Source organism: Eurosta solidaginis, chromosome 1 (assembly GCF_040869045.1).
Source record: "Eurosta solidaginis isolate ZX-2024a chromosome 1, ASM4086904v1, whole genome shotgun sequence".
In the NCBI taxonomy this organism is placed as follows: Eukaryota; Metazoa; Arthropoda; class Insecta; order Diptera; family Tephritidae; genus Eurosta; species Eurosta solidaginis.
The window spans coordinates 173,211,908-173,227,240 of NC_090319.1; the positions used below are offsets into that span (position 1 = coordinate 173,211,908).

Genomic DNA, 15,333 nt, shown 5'->3' on the forward strand with positions numbered 1-15,333 from the left:
AAAAACCTCTCGACAGGTGCCGAAGTTGTCAATGGCGTATTTGCTTTTCTGAAAGCACTTTCCTATAGCGGTAATACTTTCAATTTCTTCAAATTGTTAAAAAAGGGTCTGTAAGATACATGTTGACCTCGCGTTCAATACTCAAAGCACCTGTATTCGGTTCTAAAATTACAAATATGAATAATTTAATGGACACCAAATTATGATATTAATTGGTTTCCTACCAAAAGTATTCTGTTCTGTACCAAAGTCGTAAAATGTGTTGATAGTTGATTGGGCCACGTCATCAAATTCATTGAGCTCGTTAATATCAGCTGAGCGGTTTTCAGTAATGTAATCAATGACTGTTTAACTTCCTCAATGGTCTTCTTTGCTAAATCCCTTATTGGAAAATACCACTGAAGTTTTACCTCCGGATGTAGTATGGCGGCCACAATTGCGCCGTTTATTTCAGAAGATAAGGAGAAATATTTCTCAAACCGTACAATCAATCTCTCTCTTAGGGTTATAAGTTGTTGTTTTAAGAAATTTCCTTCACCGCTAATAATAGGGCGATCAAGTTTTGTTTTATTGTCACCAAAGTTGGAATAAGGCTCCCATAGAAAACTCCTATTTCACCCTGAAGAAAGTCTAAAGCATCAACAAAAGGCTTCATAGCAGCAGCAAAATTCTTTAAGTAAATTATATCTTTTTTTCACACATAAGCTGGATAGCTTTTCCTCCTTTGAAATAATTTTTTGCATTGCGTCGTATGTGGAGTTCCACCTAGTGACAATTGGATAGCTTAGCAATACACCCATCTCTTCTTTAATTATTTCTGAGGATTTTGGTCTACCGGATTTCATACACAGATTGTTGCATTTAGAGAGAATCTGTTATTAGCAAGAAAAATAACTGAATGTCGTGTGATACCTATCTCGCAAACTGGAAGGAAATCGAGCAATCTTACCGTCAAAGGAAATGTGGATGGGAAAGAACGTGTAGTGAATGTCGATACGGGCGCATCTCATTCCTTGATCCGATCTGATTTGGTCAACAGGAGAGTAAAGCCATTACCTGGAGCAAGATTGCGTACGATTACTGGCGAGCATAACCAAGTCCAGGGAGAAGTGGTATGTGAAGTCTTAATTGGGGAGGTCATGGTTCTACACAAATTCGTTGTGGCAGAGATCGTTATTGGGAGTGGATTTCTTAGTTGACTATGACATCAGGATCTATATGCAGAGAAGGATTATGCAGTATAAGAACAAGTATGTGCCACTTAACTTCAGTTTTGAGCAAGGGTTCAGCAGTAAGCGAGTGCTGGTGAAAGAGATTCGACAAAAACCAAAAAGTCAAAGGCAGCAGATCGAGAAAGGGTTGATGGGACGAATGGGCGAAACAAATGAAAACCGAAGGTATTTGCGAGAAAAACACTGGCATTGACAAACCCTAATGGACGCACTGAAACGACTGAAAGAATTTTCCAGAGAGAATTCAAGGGTGGTTTTCAGCGCGCACCAATGTTGTGAAACGTCAACACGATACTGATTATGCAAAGCCAATTCGTCAAGATCAAGCCCTGCGAAGTAGTTCATTGGCCAAACAACAGAGTGTGAGGGAACGGCCCATGATAATGAGTAGTAGGATGAAACACAGGTATGACAAGAGCAATAATTCAGAAGGTTTCTTGGAGGCAGATTTGGTACTGATATACAACCCTTACCGGCTAAAAGGCGTTCCATCAAAATGTCGGTGGAGTTAGGAAGGCCCGTACAAAGTTGTGAAGAATATCAGTGATACCATCTACCGCATACAAACCATTGGGAAACTACGGAGTAGAAGAGTGGTACATTTGGAGATGCTAGCAGCGTTTAGATCGGGAGATTTGTCTGATCGGGACGATCAGACTTAGATGGAGGGCAGTGTTACGAATATTAGCAACACTAAGGGGTACTGTCATCTCTAAGCCGATGCTAAGCAGTGACTGTATGCACAATGCACATCAATAATTCAATCATTATGTCTACACATATGTACGTACACGCAGCGGAGAAGCAACGCACAAACACATGCGGATATCTTATCTGAGATATGCAATTATAATTGTGGAAGTGTCGCTCACAAATACACGCGCATGTGAGAGAAGCTATAAAAATTGTGCATCTGTAGTTATAGCTGATAAACTTATAGCAGATAACCAACTAGTAGATTCTAGAACAGAACCGCCTAGAAATGCCAACGAGGAAACCAAACACTATAAAAGGCAGCAACAGTAGAGTTGTGACAATCAGTTGGATTTAAGACGCTATCTAGCGAGCAATAGCAGTATAATCAGTTTCATTTAAGCAAGCTATTGGTTGTGAAGTATCAGTGTTGTTGTGAAGTACCTTAATAAAGGCCATTTTGCATTATTAAATATTGGAGTTATTTATTCAACAGTTTAGCGATACGTTAGTAGAAGGTTGCGAATAAGAGGATTTGCAGTAAATTCGTTACAGTATTAATTAAGCGGGGATTGCCCTTCTTGCTTTTAAATGTTTGAAAGCATTTATTTGAAGCAATTTTTAATTTATAACTTATTTAATAATTTGGGAAAAATTTAAACAGCGTGACATGAGGACGGACAAGGCGACAGCTGTTTCGATTATACCTTGTAAATCTCTTCTCCGGGGAGTGGGATTTGAACCCGCACTCCTACGATGGTTGAGGTGTTACAAATGCATTCAGCCAATGCCTTAGTTGTTATAAACTGTGTCCCAATTGCCTTCCTTGCATATTTTATTCTTTTGCACAGTACATACTTTGTATGTAATCATGTGTTAAAGTTATGCTTTTTGTTGGCGATTTCAAAGAAACTGGTATTTTGCTTTTGTTCTATTTATAGAACTACAAAGAATTAACCAATTTTGTATATTTGTATTAATTAAGCCGGGAATGCCCTCATTGCTTTTCAATGTCTGAAAACATTTATTTGAAGCAATTTTAAATTTATAATTTATTAAATAATTTGGGAAAAATTTAAACAACCTGACATCAGGACGGACAAGGCAACAGCTGTTTCGTTTGTACCTTGGAAATCTCTTCAAAACCTTTTCTCCCGGGAGTGGGATTTGAACCCGCACTCCTACCATGGTTGAAGTGTTACAAACGCATTCAGCCATGTCATGCCTTAGTTGTTATATAATTTATCTCAATTGCCTTCCTTGCATATTTTTTTCTTTTGCACAGTATTACATACTTTGTATGTAATCATTCAATTTACCTAAGATTTTTAAGAATTAATGAGCTTAAACCAATAAATGATAATTGTTATTAAATTATTATTTTTGGTTTTATGGGGAAAAACTGAAAAGAAGAAAACATTTACTGGCATATTGCGATGGTACCATTTCGAACATCGCCACGTCATCATCGTCAGCCAATTTCCAAATGTTTATTTATTTCAGCAGGTTTTACCGGGAATCGAACCGCGGCCTAACTGCTGAAATGGCAATCCCCTAACCATTGGGCTATTGTGTTGTATTTGCTTTCTTGGCTGATTTCAGTTTTATCCCATTTTTACGCTCTCGCACAATTTGAGACATGTACTAGGCGTGCTTTTTATACCTTTCATGAAAATGAAATGGTATATTAATTTCGTCACGAAACCCAAAATTGTAAGTCCTTAAAGGAAAATAAATAGACCCACCATTAAGTATACCGAAATAATCAGGTTGAAGAGCTGAGTTGATTTAGCCATGTCCGTCTGTCTGTCTGTCCGTCTGTCTGTTTGTATGCAAACTAGTCCCTCAATTTTTGAGATATCTTCATAAAATTTGGTGAGCAAGTGTATTTGGGTGTCCGATTAGACATTTGTCGGAACCGGCCGGATCGGACCACTATAGCATATATCCTCCATACAACCGATTTTTCAGAAAAAGAGGATTTTTGTAATATCTTACTCAATTTAACAGATTGAAGCTTCAAACTTCACCATATAATTTCGTATATTGCACATATTGTTGCCTGAAAAAATTGATGAGATCGGTCGTATATATAGTATATATCCCCCACAACCGATTGTTCAGATAAGAAACTTTTCGTAATTGCTGCCCTATTTTAAGAGCTAGAGGCTTCAAATTTCAACGAATGCTTACGTATATACCATATATTGTTGTCTGAAAAAATCATACAGATCGATGGTATATATAGTATATATATGGTGGATAGGATTCGATTTAATATTCCTCGGAGGTGTCTTCGCAGTTTTTATACATTTTATTGTGACAATTTTAAAACCCACTATTCCAGTAATGCTCCAATTGCTCGAGCTCTCCGTGAGTTTAACTCTATCAGTGCTGTTGTAAATCGAGAATTTTCTGCTCCAATTTTAGCCCCATTTTACAAGCTAGAAGCTTCAAATTTCACCGAATGCTTACGTATATGGCTTATATTGTTTTCTGAAAAAATCATAGAGATCGGTTGTATATATAGTATATATCTCATACAACCGATTGTTCACATAAGAAACTTTTCGCAATTTCTACCCCATTTTAACAGCTATAAGCTTCAAATTTCACCGATTGCTTACGTATATAGTATATATTGTTGTGTCAAAAAATCATAGAGATCGATGATATATATAATATATATATATGATGGTATATATGATGGTATATATAGTATATATAGTATATATATGTTTTTTTTTGCGATTTCGGCCCCATTTTAACAGCTAGAAGCTTCAAATTTCACCAAATGCTTACGTGTATAGAATATATTGATGTCTGAAAAAATCATTGAGATCGGTGGTATAAATAGTATATATCTCATACAACCGATTGTTCAGATAAGAAACTTTGCGCAATTTCTTCCCCATTTTAACAGCTAGAAGCTTCAAATTTCACCAAATGCTTACGTGTATAGTATATATTGTTGTCTGAAAAAATCATTGAGATCGGTGGTATATATAGTATTGTAACGAATTTGCTGCAAATCCTCTTATTTGCCCCTTTTGCTAGGTTCGTATCGCTAAACTGTTGAATAAATAACTCCAATATTGAATAATGGAAAAAAATGGCCTTTATTAAAATGCTTCACAATAACACTCAAACTGTGCAACGAATAGCTTAATAACCAAACTGATAGCTCAAATGAAACTCCACTAATCAAAATAATACTGGTATTGCTCGCTAGATATCTTCTTAGTCGTAATTGCTGATCAACTCAAATCAAACTGAATTACTTCTTACTCGCCTGCACTGCTTTTATAGTTTACGCTGCATACTTCTAGGCTCTTCGATTTCCAGAAGTTACTAGTTGTTTCGGCTACAAAATCGCCAGCCACAACTACGTGCACAAATTATTGCCCTCTCTTGTGACCACTGAGATAAGATATATGCATGTGTTTGTGCATTGCCGCTCCGCTGCTCGTATACGTACATATGTGTAGACGCAATTATTTATTCGTTTATGTAGATACATAAAGATTGAATTATTGATGTGAATGTTTGTAGTTAACAGTCTCTCGCGCGCACATAGCCGTATAAGTAAATGCATCTGTGTGTGACATCTCTCTGGGCTGCCTTATATATGTGTATACTTGATTTGATTATTAACGTAAATACTGCTTGGCATGGCCTTAGCATCGCCTTAGTGATGGGATAACTTAGGGGTGGTAATATCCGTGACACTGCCCTTCACCTAAGTCTGATCGTCCCGATCAGACAAATCTCTCGATCTAAACGTTGCCAGCCTTTCTAAATGGACCACTTTCATTTTGGTTCGTGGTTTACCGATGGTTTGTATGCGGTACACTACATCGTTGATCCGTTTTACAACTTTGTATGGGCCTTCCCAATTACACTGCAATTTCGGGGACAAACCTTTTTTACGTTGTGGGTTGTATAACAGCACCAAATCTCCTTCCTGAAAACCTTCGGAATTAATTGCTTTATCGTATCTGGCTTTCATCTTGTCACTCATAATCTTTGTTCGTTGCCTTATCAGATCATGTATTTCTCTTAGCTCTTCTTCCAAATCACTAGTGGATTTCCTGACATTTCTCTCCGCATTGGCATCTATCCCAAACTTCAAATCAGCTGGCAGTCTAAGGTCATTGCCAAAAATTACTTTTGCAGGGGTTTGGCCCGTTGTCTCATGCACTGCTGATCGATAAGCCATCAAGAATAATGGTATGCGGGTATCCCATTCTTTATGGTACTTGTCTACTACTTTCCTTAAGTGCTCCTCCAATGTTCTATTGAATCGTTCTACCATACCATCGGATTGAGGATGCAATGCAGTTGTCCGTGTTTTTCGAATGCCCAATGACTTACACATTTCCTGGAACACAGCTGATTCGAAATTCCTGCCTTGGTCAGAATGTAACTCCATTGGTACACCATACCTTGCAACCCATTCGTTTTTAACCACTTCTGCTACTGTTTCTGCTTCTTGGTTTGGGATTGGGTATACCTCTGGCCATTTACTGAAATAATCCATAACCACCAGTACGTATTTGTTTCCGCGGTTACTAGTAGGAAATGGACCTGCGACATCCATGGCGATCCTTTCAAATGGCGCACCTGAGTTATATTGCTTCATCTGGCCATGACTTCGTGTTCTGGGCCCTTTCGCTCTGCTGCAAACCTCGCAGTTCGCAATCCACTCAGTGACCGACTGACGGCAACCAACCCAATAGAATCTCTGTTTAATCTTCTCGAGCGTCTTCGTGATTCCAAGATGACCTCCGCTTGGACCATTATGCAGCTCGCTGAGCACGTCAGGAATCCTCTTTCTGGGAACAACTATCAGTTTATTCTTGTATTTACCATCCTCACTCTCCCATACTCGATGAAGGCAACCGGATATCAATTCTAGACTGTGCCACTGTGCCCAATATGACTTCGCAATGGGACTCTCTGCTGACATCTCTTCTCTGTTTGGTCTTTCATTTCGTTCGAGCCCTTGCATAACACGTGACAGATCTGCATCTTCTAGCTGGCACTTTCTTAGCTGTTCCTTTTCCCATTCATCTGTACATGTTATATTCATTAGCCGGACATCTATAATGTCTTCTTTAGCCTCGGCTTTTGAACAGTGCTTGCATTCCAAACTACATGGTCTTCGTGACATTGCATCAGCATTTCCATGGGTACTACCTTTTCGATGCTCAATGGAAAAGTCGTAGCTTTGTAGTCGCTCGATCCACCGTGCCAATTGTCCTTCCGGATTACGGAACTGCAGAAGCCATTTCAACGCTGCGTGATCTGTCCTGACACGGAATCGCTGGCCGTAGAGGTATTTGTGAAAATGTTTGACGCACTCTACCAATGCCAACAGCTCTCTCCGCGTAACGCAGTAGTTCCTCTCTGGTTTTCCAATCGAACGGCTGTAATATGCATCTACCTTCTCCTGTCCATCGGCCAGTTGTGATAAAACGCCTCCTATAGCATATCCACTCGCATCTGTATCTAGAATAAATGTTGCTCCTGGAATCGGATATGCTAACATTGGGGCAGTGCACAAACGCTCCTTCAATGTTTGGAAAGCCACTTCTTGCTCCTTCTTCCATTCAAAAGCTTTGTTTTTTCTTGTAAGCTCATGGAGGCTATGGGCTACGCTGGAAAAATTTGGTACAAATCGGCGGTAATATGTGCACAGCCCAAGAAAACTTCTCAATTCATGTAGGTTCTGTGGTCTTGGCCAATCCTTTACAGCCTCTATTTTTTCGTTCGCAGTGCAGATGCCCTCTGTCGTTACCTTGTGACCCAAATAATTGACTTCCTTTTTAAACAGCGCACACTTTTTGGGACTTAACTTCAGACCAGCGCCAGCTATTCTCTGGAAAACTTCCTCCAAGTTCTTAAGATGTTCATCAAAGTTCTTGCCCAATACGATGATGTCGTCCAGGTACACCAAGCATGTTTTCCAATGTAGTCCTTTCAGTACCTGGTCCATGAGTCTCTCAAAAGTAGCTGGTGCATTACATAGTCCAAAGGGCATTACTGTAAATTGCCAAAGACCATCTCCGACGCTGAAGGCTGTTTTCTCTTTGTCTTCTTCCTTTACCTCCACTTGCCAGTAGCCGCTTTTCAAGTCCAGTGTGGAAAACCATTTCGTACCAGAGAGCGAGTCCAGAGTGTCGTCAATTCTTGGCAATGGGTAGCTATCCTTTTTCGTAACGTCATTCAACTTCCGGTAGTCCACGCAAAACCTCATTTTTCCATCCTTCTTCTTTACAAGTACTACCGGTGAGCTCCAGGGACTAGCTGATGGTTCGATGACGCCGCTGTCGCTCATTTCTTGTATAATTTGACTCACAACTTGCCGCTTCGCCAGTGGAACACTACGTGGAGCTTGACGGATCGGCCTCGCATCTCCAGTGTCAATTTGATGTTTCACAACGTTGGTGCGGCCTGGTTTAGAACCATCCTGGTCAAATATGTTCGCGTACTTTAGGAGCAGTTGTTTTGCCTTACTCTGATATGCTTCCTCTAGCCCCTGCGTCCATGCCGTGATGTCATTTGAAAGATTAGTATTACTGGCTGAAACGTGTTCCTGGAGCTGTTCACAGTTAATAATTACTTCAGCCTCTTGGCATTTTCCCAAAATAGCTCCTTTAGTCAGTTTGAGTGGTGAATTGAACTCATTGAGTACTCTTACCGGAACACGTCCATCTTGTTTTGTCATAGCCAGGGTTTTTCCTACAAGTATGTTCAGTGTTGATCTGTTTGCTGCTTCGACAACCCACAATTTGTTTGTCCCACAATCTCCATCAACCTTTGCCCAGATGACTGCTTCGGATTTTGGTGGTATTCGCTGACTCTCTTCCACCAGCACTCGTTTACTGCTGTAGCCTCTCTCGTAGCCGAAATTAAGTGGTACATCCATGTTCTTATATCGCATCGTCTTGCTTTGCATGTCGATCTTGATGCCCTGGTCGATTAAGAAGTCCACTCCAATTATGATTTCATCAACAATCTCTGCCACTATAAAATTGTGTACTACCGTGACGTTCCCAATTGCGACTTCACATGATACTTCTCCTAGAACCGTGCTGTCTTCTCCAGTGGCTGTACGCAATCTTGCTCCATGCAATGGTGTTATCTTCTTGTTGACTAAATCCGCTCGAATGATGGAATGAGATGCACCCGTATCTACAGTCAGTAAACGTTCCTTTCCATCCACATGTCCTCCGACAGTAAGATTGTTTGACCTTCTTCCAATTTGTGAGATAGAGATTATGGGGCATTCAATTGAGGGAGCCAGCTGTCGCCCCTTGCGGCTGACTCGCTTTAGTTTAACGATTGAGTGGACTTGGAGATTTGCTCATCTCCTTCAGCTCTGCGTTTACGGCCACCCACATTGTTGGAGCTATTCGGACCGGTGCTGCAATGTCGTGCAATATGACCTGGGTTGCCGCACTTGAAACACTTAATAACTCCGGCATTTTTCTGTTGTGATCCCTTCAGTGCTTCCAAAATTGTGTCTACCCATTCTGGCCTTTCTACTTCTACACGATGAGCCTTATATGCTGGTTTACTTAATAGGGAGGCAGTTTCCTGAGTCAATGCATGTGATACCGTTTCAGCAAATGTGAGCTTTGGGTTTGCGTATGTAGCTCGCTTCGTTTCCACGTCCCGTATGCCATTTATAAAACTCTGGATTTTACCCTCTCGGTGTATTCCACGGGTGCGTCCGCATTTGCGAGATGAGCCAACCTTTCAACATCCGAGGCAAACTCCTGCAAAGTCTCATTCGCTCTTTGGTGACGGTTTTGCAACTCAATTTGGAATATCTGTTCCCTATGCTCGCTTCCGTAACGTCTCTCGACAGCGGCCATCAATGCTTCATAGTTGTTCCGCTCTCCTTCGGGAATCGTCTGTAGGATTTCGGCTGCTGGCCCCTTCAATGCCACGAACAGTGCAGCAACTTTATCTTCAGCATTCCATTGGTTCACTGCTGCGGTCTTCTCAAACTGTAGCTTAAAGACCTGAAAAGGAACAGAACCGTCAAAAGATGGAGTTTTTACCTTTGTATTACTCGCTGAAGCAGCCGGCCGATTAAGTTGCAATTCCTGTATACGACCTCTCAACGCATCCACCTCTGCCTCGAATTTTTCTTCAAACTGCATTATTTTTTCGTCCATGCGCGCTTCGAGTTTTGATGATATACGCGCCTCTTGTGCTTCTAGTTGTACTGTTATGCGTGCCTCTTGTTCCTTCAGTTGGGTTGCCATATATGTCTTTTGTTCTTCCAGCTGTGATGACATATTTGTGGATATTTGTGATGATATTTCTGTTATACGTGCCTCTTGTGCTTCCATCTTGGATGTTAAAAGTGTCTCCTGCGATTCTAGTTGTGATGCCATATATGTCTTCTGTTCTTCCATCTTGGATGTTATACGGTTCTCCTGCGATTCTAGTTGTGATGCCATATATGTCTTCTGTTCTTCCATCTTGGATGTTATACGGTTCTCCTGCGATTCCATATATGTCTGCTGTTCTGCCAGTTGAGATGACACTGTCGATGTTTGAGCAGATATTGCAGCTAAAATCATGTTCAAATCTGTACTGGTAACCGTCTGCGGTGTTTCGTTCTTCTCTTCAATTTTTGTTGTCTCCTCGCCATCAAGATGAAAGACATGCTCTTCCACATCAATTCCTTCTGCTTCCATTGCTTCTCGTAGCCGTGCCTGAAGTTCGAGTTTAACGCCGCTTGTATTCAATCCACGGCTCTCCAACTCCTTCTTCAGTTGCGGGATCTTCAATTCACTTAACTTTGCCATGTCCTTGTTGTCCTCCGGAATTTATTCAACAATTCCTCTTCTGACACCAATTGTAACGAATTTGCTGCAAATCCTCTTATTTGCCCCTTTTGCTAGGTTCGTATCGCTAAACTGTTGAATAAATAACTCCAATATTGAATAATGGAAAAAAATGGCCTTTATTAAAATGCTTCACAATAACACTCAAACTGTGCAACGAATAGCTTAATAACCAAACTGATAGCTCAAATGAAACTCCACTAATCAAAATAATACTGGTATTGCTCGCTAGATATCTTCTTAGTCGTAATTGCTGATCAACTCAAATCAAACTGAATTACTTCTTACTCGCCTGCACTGCTTTTATAGTTTACGCTGCATACTTCTAGGCTCTTCGATTTCCAGAAGTTACTAGTTGTTTCGGCTACAAAATCGCCAGCCACAACTACGTGCACAAATTATTGCCCTCTCTTGTGACCACTGAGATAAGATATATGCATGTGTTTGTGCATTGCCGCTCCGCTGCTCGTATACGTACATATGTGTAGACGCAATTATTTATTCGTTTATGTAGATACATAAAGATTGAATTATTGATGTGAATGTTTGTAGTTAACAGTCTCTCGCGCGCACATAGCCGTATAAGTAAATGCATCTGTGTGTGACATCTCTCTGGGCTGCCTTATATATGTGTATACTTGATTTGATTATTAACGTAAATACTGCTTGGCATGGCCTTAGCATCGCCTTAGTGATGGGATAACTTAGGGGTGGTAATATCCGTGACAGTATATATCTCATACAACCGATTGTTCAAATAAGAAACTTTGCGCAATTTCTGCCCCATTTTAACAGCTAGAAGCTTCAAATTTCGCCAAATGCTTACGTATATAGCATATATTTTTGTCTGAAAAAATCATAGAGATCGGTGGTATATATATTATATACTTCATATAAACTGTCATTTTTGCCCCTTTTTTAGGGATAGAAGCTTCAAAATTCATCAAATAGTTACGTTTACGTCATATATTTTTGAAATTCGTGATTCGTAGGCTTAGTTTTTACATTCAGACCACAAAAAACGTGAAGCTTTGCATCCTCACACAAAGTACCTACCTATTTTTTATTTTATATTTATCTTAAAAATCGTTTGGATATGTTCAAATTTCACCAAATGCTTACGTGTATAGCATATATTGATGTCTGAAAACATCATAGAGACCGGTGGTATATATAATCTCATACAACCGATTGTTCAGATAAGAAACTTTGCGCAATTTCTTCCTCATTTTAACAGCTAGAAGCTTCAAATTTCACCAAATGCTTACGTGTATAGTATATATTGTTGTCTGAAAAAATCATTGAGATCGGTGGTATATATAGTATATATCTCATACAACCGATTGTTCAGATAAGAAACTTTGCGAAATTTCTGCCCCATTTTAACAGCTAGAAGCTTCAAATTTCACCAAATGCTTACGTATATAGCATATATTGTTGTCTGAAAAAATCATAGAGATCGGTGGTACATATATTATATACCCCATATAAACTGTATTTTTTGCCCCTTTTTTACGGCTAGAAGCTTCAAAATTCATAAAACTTCATCAAATAGTTACGTTTACGTCATATATTGTTGAAATACGTGATTCGTAATCATAGTTTTTACACGCAGACCCAAACCTGAAACTTTGCACCCTCACACAAAGTACCTACCTATTTTTTGTTTTATATTTATCTTAAAAATCGTTTAGGTATGTAGATTTGTTCACTATATATTTCTTATCTTATAAATCCGATTATTCGGAGATTACGAATGGGATAAGATTATTGTTCAGCCCCATTCATGAAAGGTATGAAGTCTTCGGCACAGCCGAAGACAGTCCCGTCCTTGTTGTTGTTATTGGTATTGTACCACTCCTCTTCACTGCAGAAGATTGCTTGTATACTACATTTAAACTTCGTGCTCAGTTTATATAGTTATATGTTTATATGTTTAATGGTGTGTTCAATTTTACATACGATTTTTAAGAATTAATGAGCTTAACACCTTTAAGTGATAATTGTTATTCAATTATTGTTTTTGGTTTTATTGGGAAAAACTGCAAAGAAGGAAACATTTACATTTATTTTCTAAAAGGTACATAAGTAGAAATCAGACTTGTGATCAATGCTATACCATTCTTAGCAGGCGTTGTCAGCTTTTAGAAAGTCGTATTAAAGGTTATGGGTCTCTCGAACCTCAACGCGAGGTCAAGACAAAATCTATCCCCAAAAGATCTCATACATTCGTCAACTCCAAGTCACCATGCAGAACATGTCATCGGAAGTTGCCCTGAGTTCCTCGCGTTTCCCGTTAATGAGCGATTTGAATTTGTCAAGCGTTCAGGAATGTATTTGAACTGTTTGCGCAAAGGACATGCAGTCTCGAAATGGCCATCTACATTTAAATGCCGTGTGTGCAAAGCGTCTCACCACACACACTTTCATGTTTTTTTCTGTCACTAAACCTTCAGCAGTAGCTTCGATTAATCATGCTACTAAATTTAATGCCTTTCGGCGCCAAAGCTATTACACTGCAGATTACTATGTCCATGGTTACTCAGTCATTCAGAAGAGCCATAATACCCACTGCTATTGTCATGGTAAAAGACAAGTTTGGAATTTTTCAACCCGTTCGCGCGCTTTTAGATTCCGGTTCCGAAGTAAATTTCATGACTGAAGAAACTGCAAAACGCTTGTAACTCAATCGTTTGCATTTCAATCAATATATTTCAGGTATATGGGGTATTCAAACCCAAAGTAAACGTGCTGCTGTTGCTACAATTCGGTCACGATTTACTGATTTTGAATTTTCTGCACGGTTTGCTATTAACAAATGTATATCAGCAAAATAACCATGCAATCATATACGAACGGATAACTGGAATATTCCCGAAGGGATCAATTTAGCAGACCCCTTGTTTAAGAAGCCTCAACGAATTGATATATTGATTAGCACAGAAGTATTTTTCGAAATTCTCTATCCCGAAAGTATTACTTAGGCAAAGGTTTACCTTCCTTAACATACACTGCGTTAGGGTGGATAGTTGGCGGAAAAGTTGAGTTCAAAACCGAGCCGCCTCGATCGCCCATATGTAACGTAGCGACAGCTTCTGGACGAATTGCTACGCAAATTCTGGGAGATGGAGGAAGTTGCTCAACACTGATCGCCATTAACGGAAGAAGAAAGGCGTTGTGAACAACATTCCTGTGACAATGTGGCAGTCACTGCTAGTGGGCGCTTGCAAGTCAGCCTACCCTTAAAATAATTTCCAGAAGTTTCAGGAAACTCATTTAAAAACGCGCGGAAAAGATTTCTGTCGCTTGAGCGCCGCTTGTCTCATAATGATTCATTACATCAAATGTTCTGCGAGTTCATGCACGAGTACGAGAGTTTAGGGCACATATCGATAGTCAGCAAAACAAATCTTGAGCGTCAACACTATGTCATTCCACATCACTGTGTTTTACGCCCAGAAAGTACCACTACAAAGCTTCGAGTCGTTGATTCAGCCTCAACTTCATCTCATCGTTCACTCAATGACAGTTTGATGGTAGGACCCACCATTCAACAAGAGTTGCTTATAACTCTGTTGTCTTTTCGTTTGAATCGTTACCCTTTAATAGCCGATATTGAGAAAATGTATCGGCAGTTTTTAATTAACGAAAGTGACCACAACTTTCAGTTAATCTTATGGAGAGAAAGCATGGACGAACCTCTAAATTTATACCAGTTAAATACCGTAACATATGGTATGTCCTCAGTCCCTTTCCTTGCCATTAGATTCCTGTTCTTTATCAATGACTCCTTTCGCGACATCTACTCCATTGGTTGTAGAGTCTTAAAGGAGGACTTATACGTGGATGATTTGTTAACTGGGGCTGATAGTGAAAAAGAGCTGGAGGAAATTCGAAATGAAGTCACTGAACTGCTCTCTCGCTCAGGACTTCACTTAGCCAAGTGGAACTCAAATAGTTTAAAGGTAATTTCTGACAAAACAAACGAAATCCCTTTAAAGGAAAGCGATGAAACTATTACAAAGGCACTGGGTATGGCATGGAAGCCAAGTGTTGATGTGATTTGTTTTCGCTTCGAATTTGTTAGCAATGAAAAAAATACCAAACGTTCTATTTTATCATGCGTTGCTAGAATATACGACGTATTGGGTTTGCTGAGCCCAATCACAATTCGGTGCAAAATTATTATGCAGGAGTTGTGGATTCAACAACTTGATTGGGATGATCCCCTTCCAAAGGATCTAGCCCATTTGTGGTTGCAAATAACAAAGGACTTGCCACAAATCAACAAAATAAAAGTTCCTAGATTTGTTTTCACCTTTCCGAACCGTGTCAGCGAAATTTATGGTTTCGCAGATGCATCATCGCGTACGTATGGCTGCGCGATTTACATTTGAACGCTCGCACAAGGTTCTTTTCAATGTTCTCTTCTTATATCTAAATCAAAAGTGGCTCCCATCAAAAGTCAGTCTATACCAAAACTAGAATTAGGTGCAGCATTGTTGCTTACACGAACGTGGAATCACATCAAAGAAAAGCTT

General features: G+C 39.7%; 1 protein-coding gene across 4 annotated transcripts in view; it reads left to right on the forward strand.

Annotated features, from left to right (window-relative positions):
* hyd (E3 ubiquitin-protein ligase hyd) overlaps nt 1-15,333 on the forward strand; it is a 1,108,663-nt gene that overhangs the window by 992,725 nt on the left and 100,605 nt on the right. The gene's annotated exons all lie outside the window — the stretch shown is intronic.